The sequence below is a fragment of the Engraulis encrasicolus genome, chromosome 4 (genome assembly GCF_034702125.1).
Source record: "Engraulis encrasicolus isolate BLACKSEA-1 chromosome 4, IST_EnEncr_1.0, whole genome shotgun sequence".
Classification (NCBI taxonomy): Eukaryota; Metazoa; Chordata; class Actinopteri; order Clupeiformes; family Engraulidae; genus Engraulis; species Engraulis encrasicolus.
Window position 1 is genome coordinate 44,514,675 of NC_085860.1, and position 23,465 is coordinate 44,538,139.

The following is a 23,465-nucleotide window of genomic DNA, read 5'->3' on the forward strand; positions in this document are numbered from 1 at the left end:
GCTTGCAGGGAAATTGTGATGAATGATTCTCCTGATGAGGCACAAATGGCCCCTAATGCGGTTTGCGTGCCTTATTAACGGGGAATAATCAAACAGGATGGGGGGGGGGTGCGGTGGCCGTGATAAGTGAACAGATCCACCAGGTGGTCACTGGCAAAGGGAAGAGGGAGAGAGAGAGCCAGGTCATGAATAATTGAAGCTAACTCTGTCTGTCTGTCCTGACCTACCTGTTGTTTGGGCCAGAGGGACTTGTGCAACAGAGAGGAGCGCACTGCCATTGCCAGGGCTCTGATTGCCACTCAGGCCAAGTTGCAGTGTGTCCGTCTCACTTTCACTCTCTCTCTCTCTCTCTCTCTCTCTCTCTCTCTCTCTCTCTCTCTCTCTCTCTCTCTCTCTCTCTCTCTCTCTCTCTCTCTCTCACTCTCTCTCTCTCTCTCTCTCTCTCTCTCTCTCTCTCTCTCTCGCACACACACACACACACACACACGTGCTCCCACGGCTAGCGACATGAGATACACAGTGTATACGCCTCAAATACATTAATCTGTAGTTTAATGCAGTGCATGGACTACCTCAGGGCATGGGAAGGGAGGTGATATGATGCAATATGTGGACAGAGAAAAGTAAGCATACGGTATAAAAAATAAAAGTAATCGTGTTCTGGTTATAAAATGTGAATTTAATGCTGCGAGCTGTAGTCTGAAAGAAAATGTTCATACTCGCTGCATGTATTGCTCATGCAATATGAACATTTTGAAATGGGCTTCACACAAGAGAAACTCATTTAGCTGCTTGGTTGATTAACTATGGGAATAAAAGTTACTAATAATGGGAAAACACAAGTAGCTTTTGGAAGAATGATGTAGTCAAGTAAGCCTGCATTGAAAGGAGAGAAACAGAGGACCTTGATATGAACCCTATGAAGTAAATTATTTTTCCTGAATATTTGCTCCAAGGAGAAAGCAAAAAGTAAAATGCAATTTCCGTGTGTGAGAAGCTTCACAGGCTATAAACCTGACTGGAAACTGTTCTGGCGATGTAGCCTTTGCTCTAGTGTCTTTTTTAAGGCACCTGTGTAAAGAAAACAAAATTGTTAATCAAATAACATAGGTGTTGTTCACAGGAATTGGAAGACTGCTGGTTGTACCGTAGAGAACGCCCAACCACACAAATCCCTCTTTCGCTTTTGTATGCAAAGCCGGATTGGTCATTCCGGTGCGTGGGGATGATTCCCGATGGGCCATGTCTCAAGTTTGGGCAGTTTGGAGGACTACAAAGGAAATACTGTCTAACTAACAGCAGTAGTCGTAATGGGGTTAAAATAATCTTCAATCCACTCACTGTATATTATGAATCAGTAGTAGATAGTCAGTTATCTTACCAATCTCATGCATAGGCCTACTTTTGCACATTTTCTAATGAAAACTGTTCAGACACCGAATTCTCAGGGATTAAAAGAGGTCTCCTGACAGCAAGACACATCAAAGAGCAGTCTGTCTGGCAAGAGAAATATCTTTTATAAATCTGACTCAACCTAATGATTCATCTCTGGCTCGCATTGTAGCGTTTGAGCTTTGTTGAAATTACTAGTTTTGCATCTTCCCTCAGTTATACAAAAGCCTTCGAGGGGGAAACACGAGTAGTCTGGTGCCAAGAGCTTTGCTAGTATCGAGGAAATAGCAAGAGAAGAAAAAAAAAAGGAGAGAAGAAATGCCGGAGGTCAACTCATTTTTTCGTCTGGGCCATTATGCATATGCAGGAGACCAGAGTGAAATGCTGTTGGCTGCTCGCGCCTTGAAGCTTAGCGCTTAGCCGATGAATGCCTTTCCACTCTCCGTGCTTGAAACGTTCTGTTGTGCGGGGCTAAGGGTGGTATTGGTGAGGAGTAGCCTAGATGAGGGTGGGTGGGTGTAGGTGTGCTCGGTCGACCCATGGTGAGGTCTCGCTGCGCTCAGACTCATTTGCAGAAGCTGCACATGGCTTATTCATGTTATAGCCTCATTTCCTTGCTTTGCGCTTGATGGTACTTTAAAGCCCCGACATAAATTAAGTCAATGGGTGGTAAATGGCTCAAGCTAGCGACAGCGAAGGAGGTGAGTAAGTAATGGATAGGTGTGCACTGTGGCAAAGCGAGTGCCCGAAAAAGCTTTCAGATGTGCTTTATGCCGTGTTATGCTCCGCGTGTCGTCTCGGAAGTCGTCAGAGAAAGAAAATCTCCCCCCTTTATTCATTTGCCTAGTGAGGTAATGGGTTCAAGGCTTTTTGCAGAATGGATTTGCTAACGTAGGCCGGTGTCATCAAGTGCATCTAAACAGGTGATCTATTCCGATTTTGACAGCTGCAGAACACTTTAACCGCAACACAAACACAAAGTTTAGCTTCTGTTCTTATTAGTGCTTCCCATCACCTCTCAGGTTACAGGGCTTCTTTAATGCAGCTTTAACGCTTCTATGCATCTTTGCATAATTGGCTTGGCTTCAATGACTCTCGTCCAAAGTTTGTGTGTAGCCTAGGTGCCTTAACCTGTCTTGTCCTCAAATTCTGTAACCATCCATGGTCCTCGGGTCATGTGTGACCCATGTTTTATAATGATGTAACAAACACTACAAACCAATACCATCACATTTGGTTTTAATCTCTTGATTCCTTTTGTATGAAAATACTTGTTTTAATGTTTTTAGTGTGGGTCTTGGACCCTTGTTTGCCAGCATACCCCCCCACCCCCACCCTAAAGCATGAATGTTGTCTGTTTTGGCAGTAATTATTAGATTACTTCATGAACTATTTTATTCATACCCGGGTTAGAAACGACCCAAAGACAAGTGCTATACTTTTATACCCTGGTTCACACCAGACGGTGTGTGTGTAGCTTCGGCGCCCCCTGGCGGAGCAGAGCTGCACACACTACCGTCTGGTACACAGCCATAGAGCACGCGATGGCTCCAGACAGAAAATAGACGGAGCATTTATTGCTTCAGTATCAACAGCAGCTCGCGTCGAGGAGTCACAGGACAGAATATAGACTATATTGACTCTTTAGAGATTAACAGGAAGGGTTTTGAAGGAATTTGTTGGTGATGAGGCCGCGCAGAAGCAATAAATTCTCCATCTATTTTCTGGCTGGAGACGGAGCGTGCTCTATGGCTGTGTAGATGGTAGTGTGTGTAGCTCTGCTCCGCCAGGGGGCGCCGAAACTACACACATACCGTCTGGTGTGAACCAGGCTAATACTTTTATAGACCATTTTCAAATGTACTAAAGCAATTTTTTACTTGATGAATAGGTTAAAGTAGATGGCCTAACAAAGTTTTAAAAAGGCCTTGATGAAATACATTAACATTAAGTAGTAGTTTTATTACTCATTTATTTAAAAACTAAAACAGGTCGTGGCGACCCAAAGACGACGAGAGGAGGGTTTATGAGTTTTGGAAGTTGAGATGGATTGAGCACTTGTCAGTGTCCGAGAGATGATTACCTACTGCCCAGACATAACCGTGGAGGCGCCGCGTGACACATTCCAGCCTCATGAAGATAAACTTGGTCAGGCCGTCAGACAAATAACACTGGAAAAGGAACCGCAACCTCCGCTGCTCTGAAATCCTCCTTCCCGCAGGAAGGCTGCAGTTAATTTCACAAACAGGCAGGCCTGACATTGACAGACGCGCTTCAAGGCACAACATTCGCCCCCTTTGTCACGCCGCCGAAGGAGGGAAGTGACGAACACTCTCTGATGAGGAAATGTGAAAAGCCAGCTGAGGGGAAATGGGGCAGACAAGAGATTTGTTTTCCTCTCTTTCTCTCTTTCTCTCTCTCTCTCTCTCTCTCTCTCTCTCTCACTCTCTCTCCTCCTGTCATCATAAACATACACACACACACATGCACTCTCTCCATCTCTTTTCCTGTTTCTCTGCAGGGGAGGAAAGGACTTTGAAGCCGGAGCAGTTTGATCAATAATACATTTGCTCGTGCTGCTGAGACAGGTGTAATTGTGCTGATATGTCACGACTTAAACAATTAATGTAATTTATTTGCGCACATTAGCCATGCACGGCTCCTCCTGTTCTGTGTTGCCCCCTCGGAATCTGCAATGGTAAGCAGCCCGGGAAATGAAACAAGGATGCAGATGACGTTACAAATCAGGACAAGCTCCCTATCGCTTCTCCTGAGCATTTCCTGTGCATCTCCATACTGGATAGGAACTGCTTTCTGGGGTACCGCTGTTTTTTTGGGGATGTGCTTATGTCAGAGATTCTAGTCAGACTTGTTCACCTCTCTCTCTCTCTCTCTCTCTCTCTCTCTCTCTCTCTCTCGCGCGCGCTCTCTCTCTCTCTCTCTCTCTCTCTCTCTCTCTCTCTCTCTCTCTCTCTCTCTCTCGCGCGCGCTCTCTCTCTCTCTCTCTCTCTCTCTCTCTCTCTCTCTCTCTCACACACCGACACGCACGCACGCACACACGCGCACACACACACACACACACACACACACACACACACACACACACACACACACTATGCTGAGATAGGGACAAAATGTGTCCGTCTTGCAGAGGCAGCTGTCAAAATAAAGCGCCTGACTGCCTTTCAAGTCTCAACAAAAGGGTGCATGCGTTTGCAGCATCCTTCAGAATGTTAACATAGTCAAAAGCACTGTTGGAATGCATGGCATTAAGTGTGTTACTGATACGTGCAGCACAGCTGAAGGGCGAATGAAAGTTGAGCACAATTTAGAGTTATGGCATTATAGAAAGCACGTACTTTATTAATCCCATAGGAATTAAAGGTGTACCGCAGCATATACATCATAATGGCCCACATTTATTCATAGATACAACACACACTTACTACATGAATGACAAAGATCAGAGTCACAATGTAACATAGTAACATAGTATACATATGCTCATTTAGCTATGGGCATTTGAAGTACGTATATGACTATCACTGTGTTCATTCCATCAATGACCCGCCAGCACTGGTTGAGTGGAGATGCTGTTAGATAAATGACCAAGATACACGCATGGCACACACACACACACACACACACACACACACACACACACACACACACACACACACACACACACACACACACACACACACACACACACACACACACACACACACACACACACACACACACACACACACACATTCAGTGCAGATCAATGTGAATACAAATAATCCATATTCTCAGGAGGAGCTATTCTATTGATGCCTCTGCAGTCAGACATCTTTTGTGTTTTTGTTGCTGGTCCAACAATAACAACACCACCAGCCCGGTTTATATTTCTCCTCCTTCACAAGTAGCTGAATGCATTTCAATGACTTTATGAATTTTAATAACATGGCCATGAAGGACCTTGCAGTGCGGTTGGTATTATAACAGGCTGACTTCCTCCGGAAAAAAACACACTCAGTATAACGATATAACACAAGAACAGCGCTGCATAAAGCCCCACATAAATAAGACAATTAATCATTTCAATTGACCTCTGTTTTAAGTTATGAGGTATCAGCTCAATGCGCCAGCGTGACGGCCCCAGGCATTAAAGCCATTTACTGAAATCAGCCCAAGCCAGCCACTGGCCCAAATCAATGCTGCGCTGATGTTGCCAGGGAACAATGGCCACACACACACACACACACACACACACACACACACACACACACACACACACACACACACACACACACACACACACACACACACACACAAATATGTACGCATGCATGTATACACACACAGAGAGATATCTCGGTCCCCTTGGTGGATTCAATTCACTTTCAGAACTAGCTAATAAACTAAACAACAAAGACTGGCCCAATAAAAATTTATCAAAGCATTGCGCATAAAAATGGTTGAGTTGTGATTAAAAGTGTTCCGTTCGCCATAGCTAGAATATGATTTCTGAGATTCCCTGAGTTTATTGATCAAACATGAATGTATATACTGCATGGATGTATGTTTACATCATGAAAGTCCCAGCATATACGTATACAGTTATCTCCTTTGAACGTTCCAGCATGGTCTGTATGCATTTATTTATTCAACATAGCTGTATGAAGTGAAAGTACTGTATGTATGCGTCATTAAAGTCCTAACTAGGACCAGATTAATACACAGGCTAGATATGGCTGTAGCCTAGGGGCCCCCACCTGCCAGGGGGCCCTGATTAGCCCAAAGTTAAAAATTGTAGAATTGTGACAAGATGCAATATTTGCATTCGGGGCGGCAGAAACCGAGTCCATCTTAATCTGGCCCTGGCCTTAGCATGAAGTATATGCTGTATCTCCTTCCTTGGAACGTTGCAACATACTCTGTGCACTATATTATTTGTTCATTCTGTATTTCACCATTTACTTCTCTTATCTGCCTTTCTTCAGAGGCTCCTTTCCCCCTTCTAAGGCCTAGCCTCACTATGTTGTTTTCGCAGCTTGGCCACTGACTTTGCTAATGTGTTCCCCAAACTGTGCCTTGGCCTGTGTTGATTGTTCAGGGGTGTTGATGCCAGAGATGGACAGCTGGCTGCCTTGGCACATAGACCAGCGGGGGGTTTAGTGTGTGTGTGTGTGTGTATGTGTGTGTGTGTGTGTGTGTGTGTGTGTGTGTGTGTGTGTGTGTGTGTGTGTGTGTGTGTGTGTGTGTGTGTGTGTGGGGGGGGGGGGGGTATGTGTGTGTGTGTGTGTGTGTGTGTGTGTGTGTGTGTGTTTGTGTGCGTGAAAGAGAAAGAGGCGTGCGTGCGTGCGTGCGTGCGTGGGTGTATGCGTGCGTGTATGCGTGCGTGTATGCGTGCGTGCTCTTGAATACTCGTGTGCCTTTGTGTGTGTGTGTGAGAGAAAGAGAGAGAGAGAGAGAGAGAGAGAGAGAGAGAGAGAGAGAGAGAGAGAGAGAGAGAGAGAGAGAGAGAGGAAGAAGACAGAAGGACTCATGACACACTAGCATCTTGTGCAGCTATGAAATTACCAAGCATTAGCTCTCAGAAAATATCAAACAGTACATTTGTACCACTGCTTGTCGATTCACACTTCCTAACCACAAGACTGTCCATAAAATATGTGATGCATGGAATTAAAAATCCAACTTTCAAATCAATAACAGTCTCTTGAACTGAATTTATTTGCAATGCATGCAGTAAGATTAGTCCACTGACAGTGCAAAAGACCAATATTTGGAGCCATATTTCTCCTTTGCTTCTGCAAACTCCAGAGGGCCATTTTTTGAGTTTATTTGGCTTGAGCATCAGAGAATATTACCAAAAACTGGTTAGATGTTTTCATTTACTTGTTGCCTGATTGCAAATATGTCAATCCTTGAGGCAAAGCCAGCACTTGGACCAGAAAATAACCCCCCCCCCCCAAATGGAATTTCTTCCTTCACATGACTGGTGTGCTGCTTGTTTGTTTGTATTTTGGAATCTTACTGGAATCCAATAAAAGCCAATCTGACCCAAAGCTCATGATGAAAATAGTTTGCACAGTATTTGTTAGTAACAGCTCTTTCTTTGAATGTGGTAATGGTATCCGAACTCCCAACAGTGGCTGGAAATTGAAGGCTTTTAGTTATGGAGTTTCCAAGTAATCGGGGGAAATTACATTTCTAGTTTAGGCATCATTTAATCCAAAAAACATTATTTTTATTGTTTATTTCAGGGGTGTGGGTTTGGTATCACAACACCTGTGAGCAGAAGAACTTGTTAGAATCTCAAAAAGGCCATTATGAAATCAATTTTTGATGTATTGGATGGTAGGTACAACTGAGCTCATTTGAAAATTGTGATGTCCCTGTTTGTACCGTAAATTATGGCTATGGCTTATTACAGGAGTGAGAAATCATTTATTATTTTCTTCTTCCCTCCCTACTTCCTTCCTTCCGTCCTTCCTTCCTTCCTTCCTTCCTTCCTTCCTTCCTTCCTTCCTTCCTTCCTTCCTTCCTTCCTTCCTTCCTTCCTTCATTCATTCATTCATTCGTTCGTTCATTCATTCATTCATTCATAATTTCTTCTTTCATTCCTTTAAAATATGTTCTGAAATTGTTGGATGTTGCCTGGATAAAGACAACACCTTCATATAAAAGAACACCATGACAAAAATAGACAAGTAATCCCTCATAACTTAAATTCAGTATTAGGTTATGTACATTAAAATGAATATGATAAGCAGCTTATAGGACAAATGCAAACACGGTGAGCCGAGCAGCCAGTGCTGGGGGCTTGATGTCATAGCTGTGGTAAGACTTCACAGGTCTCAAGCAGAGCCGCTTTAATGGGATGTTCCTCTCAGCCCTCAGGCGCTTTTCTCCTGAATGATTTTCCCTCCGAAGTTTCATGGGCCTTACCTTCTCTCATCCAGTGGCATTCCTGAAATCCTCCTCCCCCTCGGCAGACATTATTTCTGTTCCGGGTCGCTCACCTCTCTCTCTCTCTCTCTCTCTCTCTCTCTCTCTCTCTCTCTCTCTCTCTCTCTCTCTCTCTCTCTCTCTCTCTCTCTCTGTTTCTCTCTCTGTTTCTCTGTCTTTTGCTATCTTTGTCTCTTTCTCTCTGCCACTCTTTCATCTCTCTCTCTCTCTCTCTCTCTCGCTCTCTCACTCTTTCTCTCTCTCTCTGTCCTCAGCACCACTTCATTAGTTGCTCAAAGGATGGTGGCATGCCACGGTGACGGCATTGTCTTCTCATTGCTCTGCAGTGTTTTTAATTGTCCTCCACTGGTGCTGGCAGCTGTCTGGCTCATGATAGATGGGGTGAGGTGTTTCTTTGCACACAGTCAGAGGACATCAGCACACAATGGCACCTTCAGAGGTTGTCACAGCCGATTGGAAACTTTCCGGCTGTGTGAGTGAATGCAGCTGTCAATCAGGTGACAGACAGCATCCTAAAAGCTTGAAACTTTGGCATTTTTTTGTCTGCAATGTTTGTGTGGGCAGACTGTGCTTTTGGACATAGTTTTCAAGTTTCCAGGTTTTGTCTCACTATATCTACAGTGTGATATTAAACACTCAACAATGCTGAAACTTAATGTATTGTATATAAGACAAACTGTGGAGTTTCTGGGAAATTCTCTGCAAAAACATCCAAACTCAAAAAACAGAAAAGTATGTTTTTTAGTATGGTTGGCATATTTATATATTTATGATAAAAAATACGTTTCAGTGTGAATTATTGAGCTGTTTTATGTTAATAATTAAAAAGGTAAAATAAAGAGGATGATATTTTTTGTGACGCACACACCTTGTGAATCCTAATTACCTGTAATCAAAGAGAACACGGATTGCGTGAAGAAGACATTTCCCATTGTCCTTTTAATTTCAAGGGCACTCCACACCTAATTTCATGCCAGAGCACATCACTGGATCTCTAATCGTGTTTTGCTGTGGCGCTGTCATCAGTTATGCATGCTTGAAGGATCTAGGACATCCTTATTTTGCTCCAAGCTTGTACCAGGAAATGAAAAGGCAGGAAAGTTCATGTATACAGTGCTACCTTTTTTGTCATTGCTGGTTGTTTACGGTGCCACTTTGTCAGACAAAAGTCAGTTCTGCTCTAACGAGCTGGACCGTGGTTGAAAATTATTTAAGATTAATTCAGTCATGACACACAGTCATTTTTTTCAAAGTTGATTCAACGCGTAGAGTGAAATGTATGTTACACTCTCATTATGCTAGTCTCTAAGTAGGCCTACTTAATTCACAAATCTGTGTATTCATTCATTTGTTGGTTCATTTAGGATTTTACATAAGTATCGGTCACATTGCTTTTCCATTGAAACTGTTCTCTTACCCTGCTACTGACCTCTTGAACCAGGAAGTGGCCCTGGGAGAATGCCTGGATTTGTCTGGCCAGGGCAGAACCATGGTGCTGCTGGTGCCCAGACAGACACCACCAGGGAGGAGGTAATCTAGGTAATTCTTCAGGCGGTCTGCCTAGCTTTGGGCGAACTTTACACAATCCCCCCACTGGGCCCCGGGTGGCATGGATAGATTCAGAACAGACAATCTGCAGGACCCCCACCAACACCAACACCCAACACACACAAAACACACACACACACACACACACACACACACACACACACACACACACACACACACACACACACACACACACACACACACACACACACACACACACACACACACACACACACACACACACACACACACACACACACACACACACATACACACACACACACACACACACAGTGTTGTCTAGCCAACTCAGCTCAGTGTGAGGGCCATCCAAGCTTCCTCTGCAGCACATGATGGCAGGCTGGCACAGCCGCTAGGCAGGCGGGCACTCGTGCTTTGGATTATGAAGCCTCCTGCCATGACGCCAGCCTGAGACGTCCATTTGAAACAAACAGCACCATGCAGGCAGCTCCCCTCCCTAGATACACTCTCATCGTTGGTTTATGCTATCAGTTAGCTAGTGAAGTGAAGTTTTACTCAGGGGATAATTGAAAGGTACTGGTGTGGTTTATGGTTCAGTGTGCACTATCAGTGATTGTAATTTGTTCTAGCAAGTGTCTTTGTGCCTGGGAGCTGTATAACTGCAAATTGCTGGTGTTCCATGCCGAAAATATACTCTTGACTTTGCATGATTAACATGTCTATACCATGACCAGTTGACATCGATGCAGAATTCCATTGAAATCTGTTGGATTTTTTTTACAATTTTCTGCTGAACTTGGGGATGATTTACTTTTGCTCCCCGCTGCAACGAAGCTAGCTGAATGTCCTCATTTTTGACCTGAAGTCATTTCATATTCATAGAGAAGGCATTACTTTAACACTCTATGACTATCATCGTGCTATTTTACAGCTTGAAATGACCTCTTGAAATTAGAATCTTGACTTTTGCTGCCCGTCATATGAGTGGATGGCTTAATGATACATTTTTTATGAACACGCACGCAAAAAGGATGGATATGTTATTATTTATTGCATAGCCTATTGCATATTTATTGTTACCCTCGTAGCAATTCTCGGCAGTTACCTATTTTAATAATAAAGAGTTAGTGGTCAGTTTTGCACATAAACCAAGCACCAAGCACACAGTACATGCACAGAGTTTTTTTCTCCCTTATCAGTGTGATTTTGCAATAGGTAGGCTACATGTATTTGGTATTAGCATTTCCAGTCTACTCTTTAGTATATGCATCTACCCCAAACGTGAACCCTATGGTACAGTTTAAGTTGGCCTTTCCTAAATAATGGTAAACTCTGTGACATACTTTGTTAAACTGTCCCTTAATGTATAGAGACATTGAAATGAAGTGTAACCCACTGACGTGTATTATATTGTACACGTCAGTGATGTAACCACATTTTTCGAACAGAGGTCTCTTGTTCCCCACTGGAGACTGTAGTTCTCTCTGGCACAGAACACTTGTGCTACAAGACCATATTGGTACAATGTCTATTCAGCTCACTGAGTTCAATAGCTGCTGTCCCACTCTACTCTCAAAGGTGTACCACAACAACACCAAACTAACAAATGAACAAGCCCAACTTCAGAATCAGCCAATAAACTTTCAGCAAGTTTTGTGTCCCTTGGTCATCCTAAAACCCTTATAAGTCAATAGGCTGATGACTCTGGCGCTGGCAGGAATCAAATATCAGGATAAAATCTATCAAAGAAGAAGCTGGGATAAACATTCCTCTCCCAGTAGTCTATTTGTCTAATCTCGATCGCACTAAATAAGCCCTTATTGATTGTTTTTGTGTATATGTTGTGGTCAGAAGGTGGGCTTCTTATATGTGTGTGAATGTGTGAAGGAGGCAGGCAGGTAGCCCAGAGAATCAAGTGTGTGGAATATACCGAGCTTCCTTTGAGGGACAGGTGGGGAGAAATCCATTGTGTCTCAGGCAAACTTAATCAAATGAAGAGTCAAGTTAGGCCCTCAGGGCATTAACACATTGACTTGCTGTTCCCATGGCGATAAAGATCTCCTCAGTTAATTGAAATCTGGTCGATGGAGATGGGCAGCATTTTAAACTGTCTCCCACGGTGATGTAAGATCAATGCAACAGGAGCACACAACTGGTACCTGCTGTGTAGCCCTCCTCTGAATATCAGTTTGTGTCGGCTTGGGGAAGTGGGAAGCCTTTTATCAATAACCACGAGGGCATAAAATGGCTGTGTGCGATGCGATGTGAGAGAGCTACACAATTGGACGGACAGAGTCACAGATGTGAATGAATGCTGCTTCGACTTTTAAGCGGTGGCATACGGTACAGTTTTGTGATGAAAGCAGATCTTTGATGTGTTGAGAGCGACCAATCGTCCTTGTGGATCTTGACAGACCATGTGTGGTTGTGACGCCACTGCTTTGTAGCCATACTGTATGTACCCAAACATTTTCGTGCTGCAATGTGCTCCAGGTTAAATTCCTACTGTAGCATCTAGTAAAAAAAAAACACGTCGATCTAGAGACAAACTGTCATAATCAAAATGTTTACAATGCACCTAAAAGGATAGATGGTATTTGTGAGTTGAGTTTAGCACCTCCTCAGTTCAACATATTTGAAGCAATCAATAATATAACACAATTATCAATACTCCATTGAGATGCGGGAGGAGACTCTGGGCCACGGATGTGGCTGGATAGTTATGACTGCATATATTAGACAGTTATGGGCCCCCGTAAAAATACACTATTCAGTGTCCACAGTATTAATGCCATATAAAACTCATGAAATGTGCACAGCATTACCGAGCCTCTCTCTGGCATTAAGATAATAGATTGGACGGGGAAAAGAGAGGACTTGAAATGAGATTTGAGCCTTTTGCCGTTCCAGTTGCCTTGTTCCGTTGGCCGTTCTCTCAGAGGAAGAAATTTGTATTCACAAGTTTAACTTGCATTACTAATTTAATTAACACGGGCACGAGGAAGGCCGGCTCCCATTTCCAAATATCACAGAAGGTATTTACGGTGGCGTGATGGTTAGAAAGTTCAGTGGACATGTTAATCATGCAGTGGAATGGCTGTGAAAGTGTTTACACGAGAAGATTACACGAGTTAGTTGGAACAGTCAAGCCCCGAGGAAAGATTTCATTTTCCGGGTCAGGTCAGGTGGGTGGCATGAAGCTAGAATAAGATGATTGCTGGAATGAGAGAGACTCATTACCTTGTTGGAAAGACGCTCGTTGGACAAAGAGATACTCATTGCCTTGTTGGAAAGATGATTGCTGGAAAGAGAGAGACTCGTTCCTTGTTCATCAATACTGGGCATGAACGAGGGAGGTAGGCTACTCCGACTGCCATGTGTTTAATAATCCTCACTCAAATGTTTTCTGGCCATTTAGAGTAATGCAAGTAACGGGAAAACAAAAATAGCCTACCACCACAACAACTTCATTGTCAAAGTTGAAAAGACATTTTAGTTGCCCATTCTTCTGCAATGTTGTGCTTTTGGCTACTGTTGGAGCTGCTTTATCAGTTTGTGTTTGCGTCTTCGTTCTTGCAGTAGTCCTTTCTTTCACACCTGGGTCAAGTCAGGGCATGTCATGTCAGCACATAGAAAGTGCTTTAAAAGTGTATTGAAAGTGAAAGACACATTGGTGTAATAGGGTGGAGTGGTCCTTGGTTTGGAAAACTGTGAGAGGACTTATTCAACACCAGTTCTTCTACAGAGACGTTACATTATTCCTAATATATGACATTACATTACATTACATTACACTGAGACGCTTTTATCCAACACGACTTACAGCTATTTACAGGGTACAGTATGAGGTTAGGTGCCTTGCTCAATGGACTACGGTACAGAGATGTAAGGTTGGGATTCAAACCTGCAAACCTCTAATCTTAGGCCACGGCTGTTAAGCCACGACTGCCCCAATAACATACTATGACAACAGGAAACAATTAATTGTGATATACTAGGTATGTAATGAAACTACCATGGATTGAAGAGAATGTTTATGTAGCCACAGATTTTTGTGCATAAACTCAAGTCCTCTCCCCCATGCATATGAGCGGATGATGATGTCGAAAGTTTCACAACTTCCCATTCCCAGGCAGCTCATGGCCCATATCTATGGCACTTCGAAACCAAGCATGCAATATTAATTACCCTCAAGCTGTTGTGCTGCGCTGCACATCAAACCTCTTCTTCTTCTGCTGCCACACCAAAAGCATAAAGTTAATTCATCCTTTTTTCACCCCCGAATTGCACCACTGTGTGTCTCCATGAATACAAATGAGTCTTCTTGACTTTCCGTGGACATCCTTCAGTAGTGTCTGTGACACACTCGTATGCCTGCGCGCATGCACACACACGCACGCACATGTGCGCACGTTCACACACACACACACACACACACACACACACACACACACACACACACACACACACACACACACACACACACACACACACACACACACACACACACACACACACACACACACACTATATATTTCCTCCGTGTACTGTACTGTCTGTGCTTTCATTTGTTTTGTTATAATTCTCTGCCTTCTTATTTTACAACCATGGTGTAATGATGTGGTTCAATGTTCACCAACTAAGTTCTCCATCATCTAGGCTCTGTGAAACAAGAAGTCGTTATGTTTTTGTCGTTATGAAACCGACCCTTAAAAAAAGAAAGGGCCCTCTTGAAATTCATTCTTTTTGCTGAAGTCTCTATTTTGAATTAACTTGTAATGGCATATTGTTGTGTCATATAACAATTAAACATGTGCTTTTGGAGCCAACAAAGAGAAGATATAATTATTATTTTCTAGAGCACCAAACAGTTCCATAGCAGCCACGCCAACTGATAAAAAAAAATACATTTACAATTGATCAAAAAGCAACAATCAGTCTTTTCTACTCGTCCTTGGATCATAATGGGTTACAAACTGAATTGTCATTGTCAGTCATCGTATCTTTATTTACTTGAGTTTGATCTACCTTGAATTCACAACAACACTGTCAGAAGCTGTCACTGTATAGGATAATCTTCCCTTCTACTCTCTCTTCTCATAGCATGTCATCTTCCCTATTTGTCTTTCTTCATCTTTCTTTCTTTTTTCTTTCTTTCTTTCTTTCTTTCTTTCTTTCTTTCTTTCTTTCTTTCTTTCTTTCTTTCAAACACTTAAGATAGGCCTACTAATTCTCTCTCTCTGTCTGTCTTCTCTCCCCCCCACCTCTCTCTCTCTGAGGAATCTTCACCGGTGCTGTGTGTGTCTCTGCCGTGATATTCTCTCTCTCTCTCTCTCTCTCTCTCTCTCTCTCTCTCTCTCTCTCTCTCTCTCTCTCTCTCTCTCTCTCTCTCTGAGAGGCCCTAGCCTTAGAGATGATGAGAGGTGAGGGGCCTGACTGTAATCCTAATGGGTTCCCACACAAACACACTTCCCTTCTCACACAGCACACGCAACGGCTTGAAACATGGATATTTCATTCCAGCTCTTGCCTTCGCGTTTCCTGAAGATTACTCAGTCAGGGCGCTTCAAAAAAGTTCACCAGGGGTTACTAGTCGGTGAGGCCAGAGATTAAACAAGGCTGCCGTACGTACTTGTGACACACTGAAACGAGTTGGTAGAGAATCCAATTTAGGTCCCAAGGCGATCTCTGCTGAAAATTGAAGTCATTCACCACCGCATTGTCCCGCCGGCCGCCACCAAGTTTGCTCAGTGTTTATCTGTGCATGCTTGGGAGATATGATTTCCACATGGTTTGTTTTCCGCCTCTGAGAAAGTGACTTTAAGAGATCATGTTCACCTCATATCACCTTATCTACGGCTTTTCTGAAAACCTAATATAAAACAAACCCCGCTGACGACAACACAATCATTCTGTATTAGCTCATCTTTAGCTTTCCTTCCCTATCTCCCCTCTCTCTCTCTCTCTCTCTCTCTCTCTCTCTCTCTCTCTCTCTATCTGTCTTTCTCTTTCTCTTTCTCTTTCTCTCTCTCTCCTTTGTTTCAGTCTACGCCTCATGAGAAATCATTGCTTGTTTCTCGTCATTACAGTTTACACATATATGTGTTTTTTTCCCTGTGTGACATTTCATTATATTTATCAAACTGAGGAATCTTCACCGGTGCTGCCTCTCTGCCGTGATATTAGCTTTCTTTCTCTCTCTCTCTCTCTCTCTCTCTCTCTCTCTCTCTCTCTCTCTCTCTCTCTCTCTCTCTCTCTCTCTCTCTCTCTCTCTCTCTCTCTCTCTCTCTCTCTCTCTTCCCGTTACCGTGGTGAGCACACACCTCCTTGTCTTTTCCAATCACTTCCTCCCCCAGGAGAAATCTCTCAAGTATGCTTTCACAGGTTTACGTTTCTTCATTTTCTTTCTATCGCTCTTACGCTTCATCTGTCACCCTCTTTTACACTTGATCTCATGCATTCCCTCTCTTTTCTCTCTCTCTCTCTCTCTCTTTCTCTCTCTCACACACGCACGCACGTGCACGGACGGACACACGCACGCACGTGCGCACGCACACACACACAGGCTTCACAGACGGTCTCTTTCTCTCTCAGTCACAAGGTTGATCACAAACACACATCTTGCTCCCTCTCTCTCTCTCTCTCTCTCTCTCTCTCTCTCTGTCACGCACGTGCACACACACACACACACACACACACACACACACACACACACACACACACACACACACACACACACACACACACACACACACACACACACACACACACACACACACACACACACACACACACACACACACACACACACACACACACACACACACTGTCATCATCAGAGTCGGGACGTAACAGAGCGGAGAGAACCGGCTTCCCAGTGCTGCTACTGAGGCTGAGAGCTCCACTACGAGGGCCTCTTGGGTTTGCTGGAGATGTGTGTGAACAGCTTCGTGCAAAAGCCACCGGGGAGCATTTGAGCCGAGTGCTGTGTCCCTCCAGTGTCCCCGAAAACAACAATTCACTGAGTAGTATCACCCCACGAACACACACGCACACACATGCGCGCACGCACACACACACACACACACACACACACACACACACACACACACACACACACACACACACACACACACACACACACACACACACGTGCACACACACGTGCACACACACACACACACGTGCACACACACACACACACGCACACGCACACGCACACACACACACACACACACACGCACACACACACACACACACAGTCTTTAACTCAAGGGAAACAACAGGAAACAGGGTCTTGAAGAACTGTGAATGATGTGGCTGCTAAAATGTGGTAATGAATCTCAACAAAGCCCTTCCTTTGGCAATACAAATAACGCATGGCATGGTAATTCAAAACTTCTTAAGACACAACCCCTTCCACGAGTTTGTTAGACACTGATTGGAAGAGCAACAATGGCAATTTGTAATATTGTCATGAACAGCATTACTTCCAGTTACCTCAGTGGTAAGTGAAATGGAGATGGTGAAATGTTTTGTTAATGGATCTCAGATTACAAATACTTGGACAATTATGTTCTAAACGATACCATGGTATTTCCTAGCCTACAAATCTAGACGCCCCTAGCGACCGCAAATTGAATTTGCTCTTGCTTTTTTGCTGTATGGGTCTGGCTCGCCAGGCTAGGTATTTCCACCTCATAAGACAACCTGAATAAGTTTGTCGACTTGAGAAAGGAATTGGTAAATTGTTCAAGTGAAAGTGAAAGCCCAACTGGGAAACTCTAGTGAAAGCCGAAAGCCCACCTGGGAAGCTCCAACTCCCATTGTCATTGTGACAGCACTCCATAACACACAAGTGCACACTGCGCACAACAAAATTGCATTTATGCCTCACCCATGCAAGGGGGCAACGCCCTAAGGGAGCAGTGCAGCGGGACGGTACCATGCTCAGGGTACCTCAGTCATGGAGGAGGATGGGGAGAGCACTGCTTAATTACTCCCCACACCAACCTCGCGAATCAAGAATTGAACCGGCAACCTTTGGGCTACAAGTCTGACGTCCTAACCGCTTACCCATGACTGCCCACTAACTCCCTTTGTCATTGTGACACCACAGTTGTAATGTGTTAGCAAGGAAATCTCTGTAATGTCAATGTGATCTCCAGTCACTGATGATCAGCGTGAAACAGACACTTGAAGAACTGGGAGCAAACTAGTAGAGTGTAGGCCTATTTGTTACTGAATTAGTAACACATATTTGGTTATAAATCCATAGAGCAGGCCTATGTATTCTTGATATGAATAATGGAGAATGGAGTAGCAGCCTGTGATGTACATTTAATCTGTAATGTCACCTTAATGTTTTAGTAAAGGGTTTTTCAGCTACAGTAACAGTCAAGTGTTCCACTGTTGGAATGATGTACAATTAAGACACTACTTTTGCATAAATTCAATGGTGAACAGGGTTCTTAAACAGACAGGCCTATCTCACTCTTTTATTTGTTCTGTTATGGATATGATTTCCTATGCAGATATCCTTTTTACTGAGACTATCCAGCGACCTGTTGTTTCTCTTTGCCAGGCTTGTATCGCTGTGTGTGTTTGTCCTCCATTGAAAATATATGCAGATATCCTTTTTACTGAGACTATGTATCGCTGTACTTGTATCGCTGTGTGTGTTTGTCCTCCATTGAAAATATATGCAGTAGCTGGTCTGGGTGTCAGAGTTCAGTGTGCAAGGGCATCCTCAGGCCTGGGAATAGTGGCTCAATCGTTTGGCAGGAGCCTGCAGACATCTCTCCAGAGCTTCCTTAGCTGCGATAATAGATGGATAGCGCCTTGCAGCGCTTTCATATCAGTCAAAGGGCTCTGACATCCTTTCCGAGATGTCCTTACGATTCTCCCTTTGAAGGATGATTTGTTTTCCTGTTTACACAAATAAACACAAACAGCTACAAGCAGTAGGCCTGCAACAACAAGTCAGTGTGCCGTACCAACAAGGATGATGGTATATGCAATGTCATATTTCTTTGCGGCCCCCTCCCCCCTTGCAAGTCATGTTGTATATACGTCTACTTTCGCACTCTGGCTGTTCGTGCAGTCGCCCCTGAGCTACAGACACTGTCTGGTAATGTGCTTATTTTTAACCTTTTTAACCTCTAACCGTTTGGGTTGAGAGAGGGCATTGTATAGCGCAGTCTCATCCCAATGCAAATGCCGCTGTCCATGGTGCTGAGGGCTATGCTTGAACTCCAGTTGTCCGACTGCACTTCATGATACTACTGGATATTGATTTTATAAATACAGTCATACAATGATTATCCTTGATACGCAATGTTTGCATTTTATTATATTGGGTGGTCTTGTTATGACCTTGTCCACTGACTCGTAAGTTTTTCCTTAACCCCTATGCACAGAACCTAAACGTGTGGTCCTCAAAACTGTAATGAATGAGTGTTACTGAAGGCTCTCAGTACAGCTATAACAATGGTGTTATGAAGTAGTTGCATTTTTCCAGCCAAGTGTGAAGGGACCCGTCGGCAGCCGCATCTGTACAAAAAGGCTACACCAAACTCGTTGTTTATTTCTTAACCTCACCTCTCTAAGAGCTGATATTATTCAACTGATATGTTTGCACACTGATTGTTTGACAAAGCACTGATAAATGACATCAGCCTTGGATTTCATGGATCTTGCCATAATTTGTGGCAAAAATCTGTCCATTGTTTAGATACATACAGTAGAGGGACATCTATCTGTCATCATGAACCAGTTACCAAGTCAAAACAACACACTTGATTTGGGCTATTTTTTTTCATGTAGGCAAATAAGTACAGTAGGCTATATAATCTCTCTTGCAGAGGGCAGACCGCACATAAACACTGTTTATAGCCTTCTGTAAAGTACAAAACAGGCTTGACCTTTTATAATGACTAATAATACAGATAGGCATAGTTCATCCAGGCTATTTTCCAACTGTGCATATCATTTACCTTCCTTTCCTTTTCTCCTCTCTGTCACGATTCCCAACACAAGTGTTTATGGCAGGAGGACTGATAGAGTCACGTAACCGCTGCCCTCTGTTTCACTGCGGAGCGTCACGCTATAATTTAGGTCACCTGGTGTCAGACAGTCCACCTGAGAAGAGCTTTCCACCCCGGGTGAAAGAAGGGATCAAGAGAAAAGCAGCAGACAGACGCAGAGTGCCTACTGATATGATGGCCATGCATCACACCAGCAGTCGCAGGGTTGAAACGACTAGACCGATCATTAGCATGATGGTCGGCACATCATTTCTATGAATTATCATTGTCACTCTAAGTTAGTCAGATATTTTTAAAATCAGAATGTTGTGGGCGCCCATGTTGCCATTAGTCGCAGCAATGAGACACCAATGTCAGCCATTTTGTTTACTGGCGCAATGATTTGGGATTAATTGGACTTGCAAATGTCTCTTAATGATCTGTGTTCCTCCAAATACATCTTTTTAATGATCCCAATAAAGTTAGAAGTTCTGAGATATTTACTGCCCCCTTGCACATGGGGTCCCAGAGCTGGGGAGACCAATTAATTGCAAAGTGCTGTGTAAACAAATCCCACTCTCAAACACATCATTGATTAAGCCCTCGCTTCATTTTCTTTGTCCGCCCACCGCCTTCTTCTTGCCCCAAGGAAATCACACACGGCAGAAAAATATCTCACCATTTGCAGCAATTACTTTGTTTGAGCAGTGAGAAACAACCATCAATCGCCAACTTACACAGATGTTTGAAGCTGAAGCACGATCCACATTGCCTTTGGTGTTTGGATTGTCTTCTGGCGTCTTCAGGCTGTGGCCTTGTGCGATTAAAAAAATAGCTGCCGTGAAATAAATGCGGATTACTTGTTGGGGGGATAAACAAAAAGTCAACTTTGGGTATTTAACTGACTCCACATCAGCTGCAACAGCACATCAATAATTTAATTTCTCCGTTTTCTCTCACACACTTTCTAACCTGATTTAATGACTCCTGGAGGGAGTTGGCGGAGGGGACAGCCAATTAGGTCCTCAAATATGCAAACAAACAAATATGGGTCATGTTGACCATATCCACTATAACCCGCACTGGAAAAACAAAATTGGGACATCAGCCTAAGAAACTAAATGTGCTGTCCGAAATATCACCTATAATCAATTCTGTGCCACTGTTGTTCAGATAACTACAGTATTGTCCTTTTTTGGACTAATTGTGCAAACCAATCAATGTTGATATGAATAACATGGCTGGGTTGGAATCTTTGTTAGCCTATATCAATATAACAATGGTGTGAAATGGTTAATGGGTATCGTTGCATTGACATATGGTGGATGTACTGTATATTGTTATTGTACACCCTGTCTGCTACACTGCAACAGCGACTGTGAAATGAACCCCTTCATGCAGAGCCTCTGTTATAACATTATTGTCACCAAAATGATAACAACCCAAATATGGTATTTAGAACTCAATGTCATAGCAATGTTGTTATGATGCACAGTATAATCGTTTTTCTGCAAATATCTGCATAAAGAGACGACAGATAGTCTAATCAGTTAAACAATAGTCACAAGAACATTTAGTCATCGTGAAATAATTATTATTATATGTGCACAGACATTTTCACACTGCTTATAAAGCTACTCTAGATTCCCACACTGCCTCCCCAAACAAACAAACAAAATACACACAACGTGAGCACATTGCCTTAGCCTAACTTAGCCTACACACACACGCCTGGTCCTGTAGCACAGGGAAGATTTCTGGCCAGGAATTGACAGACGCGATTGTTGTTTCAAAAATAATGGCGCCCCGCATCGAGGAGTCATACGACAATTGTATTGTACATTCTGAGGACAGTTTTGAATGAGTTTGTCAGTGGAAAAGAAGGGCAAATGGTGGATGAAGCCATGTCTTCTGATAACGAATCCAATGGATACTCTCCCAGACCTAGTGGAGCTCGCGAAGCTGTGTAGAACTATGGTCTGGAGATAGAGGCTAACTGTGTTAAGATCTGTGTTCTGCATAGCAACATGGCAACCACATGATCCTAAAACAGCTTTGCCAAGGCCCGGGTTCAACCAGAGGTGATTATTTTGTCATTCATCCAACAATTGCGCCAGGGAAGCTGCCAGACAGCGGAGAAAGTGGTCAACTGCCCCAGGCCCAGGGTCAGGGAGGGGTCAGAATTGGGTCCCTATTACATTGTACGTGTTGGAGAGGGGTCCCTTTCACATGGCTTTGTCCTGGGCCCAGCCAAAGCTGTCAGCGGCCCTGAATGGCAGTACAGAGAGTTCAGAGGAGTGCACAGACCACAATGTGAGTTTTGCAGCAGTACATGGGAGGTAGAAAGAGAGGGGGAGGCAGGGAGGGAAGTAGCAACAGCGAAACCCATTAAAATCTGATTATGGCTATATGACGCCCCTGCCAGGTCATCAGAGTCCACTCCCTGGGGGTCCCGCCGGGGTTTGATGTTGATAGGAAGACAACAGCAGCACCGGGTCAAGAGGGATCAAATGCAAGCATTGATGTGAAAAGTAATTAGGTGCTCAGAATAAATACCCTAATGAACAACCATCCACATCCACCACACGAAGCCACACACAAACAGATCATTAAAGCTTTTGGCAAAAGGCCTTTTTACAGGGAGGGAAACACTTTGTCGTCTAGTCGACTTCATAAGAAGGTGAGAGGAAAGAAGGAAAAAAAGTCTGCATAAGAAGTCAAAGTCACCAGTCTCACCAGCATACTGACCATTTCATGGTTTTCTAAATACACAAAGTTTACTGATGAAGGTCTAGGACCTAAACGGTGTGTATTTAAGAAAACAGTGAAATGGTCAGTGTGAGTTTTTTTCTAATTGTTTGTCTGCTGTGACCCATGGGCCTTCTCCAACGCACCTGCCAGCTAAGGCGTGGGGAAAAAATACAAGTTTAACACCAGTCTTGTAATAAAAAGTCCTGCTCATCTTGAGCAGAGGCCTCTGAGATACATGTATTATCTGTGATACCACAAGTTCATGATCAAGTTTAATTAGACTTATGAAGATAACAAATTCCTGCAATAAAAAAATAATGTGTCCCTTGTACCCACTCAACTAAGCACTAACTTTCACTTCTAAATACTCTATGCTTGAGACAAGAACTCTAATGGATCCTGGGGACTCCCAAAATCTTCAGAGCCAATTCGAAGTGTTTCCAAAAGAGATATTGCCCATGGAACCACCGTATGGGTATCATGTGCATATGCAGATATTACAGATGGCTAATTTTTAATTACATTTTGTTTATTGTTTATTGATGCATCACTTCAATTATTCACATCCCCTTATCTTGACAAGACACACGATTTTCAAGCTAGACCATGTCAGAAGTGTGACTTTGCCTATGCGGTTACATCAAGTGGATAATGTTTTGGATGAAGCATGAATTGAAAAAAATGATATTACCACTTAGTTGGTACCAACTTTGGGAACATAAACTATGTCACATAGTGTGAACCTTCAGTGTTATCTGAAGACTGAATAGACTACAGAAAATGTCAGTTTTTATGGCTAATAAAACT